The following is a 1,976-nucleotide window of genomic DNA, read 5'->3' on the forward strand; positions in this document are numbered from 1 at the left end:
GTTATAAAGCCGAAGAACCCAGCGGGTCGAGGACCGACGGAGGGGTGTGGCCGCTTACAAAGGAAGGGCGGAGCTATGCAAATGTAGAGTGTGGTCCAAGCGAAGAGGGAGGGAAGAGGGAGCTCGTATTAAGATTGTTGGTGGAATATCACTGAGGGACAGGAGAGGGGGTGTGGCCGCTTGCAAAGGAAGGGCGGAGCTATGCAAATGTAGAGTCTGGTCCAAGGGAAGAGGGAGCTCGTATTAAGATTTTTGCTGGAATATCACTGAGGGACCAAGCGAGGGGGTGTGGCGTTATAGAAAGGGCGGAGCTATGCAAATATATCTAGTCCAGGCCCAGAGAGAGAGAGACAGAGAGAGACAGAGAGAGAGAGAGAGAGAGAGAGAGGCTGGGGACCACATTAAAATCCTTATTAAAATATTAAGAGATGCTTTTTTAAAAAAAATTGAACATTTCAAATTTAAAAACATTTAATGCCCGTTGTATTGGGTTTTTTTTAGCTTTTCTATTTAATTCTTCTAATTTTAATCATACTGCAGGACTTTTTACTATGTTTTATCAGGTTGTACCACATCCAAAGTGGCTGTATCAATGAGACAGGTGACGTAAAAAAATTAATAAATAAAAATACTCATGTTATGACCTAGGTGTGTGATTTTTTTTGAGCATCTCCCCACTGTTTGCATATTCAACATATATGGGGGTTGATTTATTCATTTAGCAAAACCAAATGAATGGTTCCTGCTGCTGTCAGTCAAAGTACCTTTCAATCAATGTTTCTCTTCTCATTTCTAGTAAATCAACAGATGCAGTGAGAAAAAAAAATAAAAAATACATTTGAAAGTTGCTGGTTTTGGAACTGCACCCTTTTTGCAGAAAGAACAAAAAAGAATCAAGTACAGGTCGTCCCCGACTTGATTTTAAAATGCCCTGTAAACCGCCCTGAGTCCTTTGGGAAAGGGCGGTATATAAATCTAATAAAATCTAATAAAATCTAAAATCTAACCACAATGCAGCCCAAAGTTTCCATTGCTAAGTGAGAGATTTACTACGTGAGTTTTACCCCATTTTACAACCTTCCTTGCACAGCTGTTAAGTGAATCACTGCAGTTGTTAAATTAGTAACATGGTTGTTAAGTGAATCTGGCTTTCCCCATTGACTGTGCTTGTCATTTAGTGACTTTGGTCACTAAATGAACCGTTGTAAGTTGAGGACTCCCTGTAACATGATTGATGCCTTGCCAGAGCAGAAATTATTTCAGAGGCTTTCAGAGGTGATGGAATTAAAGGTAATGCGAATTTCTTTTCTGGCCTTTAGAGGCCAGAAACAAACATTTAAACTGAGGGGATGATCAGATAAGCTTTGTCTTCGGCCAACCACTTGGGATCCATTCACCATCGCAATCGTCCCATGAATGGGGAAAAAGCATCCCCCAAGTTCATCAGGCATCTGTTCCCCAACTTTGCAATGCTAAACTACATAGCCCATCTTCCCCACCTTTGGCAAAGCAAGAAAAGCAAGCATTATTTTTGCCATCAGACCACCCTTTGGCAAGAAAGAAGCCCCTTGCTGGTGCCCATGGGTCTTTTGCATCGCCACTTGCATTGCTTTTTCTTTTTAATTATTATTTCTTGCTCCTCCTTTTTTTCCTAAATATTTTAAATCTAAAATAGCAGCGCGCCCAAGGGAGGGGGGGGAAAATGAGCGCTCCCCTTTCGCGCCAAAAGGCCCGCGCGCCACCGCGCAGGCGCACCCCAACGCGGGGTGATGGCGGGGGCGGAGCTTTCGAAGAAAGCGCGCGCATTTACTGTCTCCTCTTGCCGAGAAAGGCGGGGCCCCGGCGCCGCGAGGGCAAGAGAAAAAGCGAGCCCAAGTTTCTGAGGCATCCCACCGCGCAGGCGCGGTCGCCTGACGCCAGGCTCCTCCCTTCCCGTTGCGCGACGCGGCGCAGGCGCGCGCTGATTGGCTTCTCCC

The sequence above is a fragment of the Vipera berus genome (genome assembly GCF_964194415.1).
Source record: "Vipera berus genome assembly, chromosome: 14".
Taxonomy (NCBI): domain Eukaryota; kingdom Metazoa; phylum Chordata; class Lepidosauria; order Squamata; family Viperidae; genus Vipera; species Vipera berus.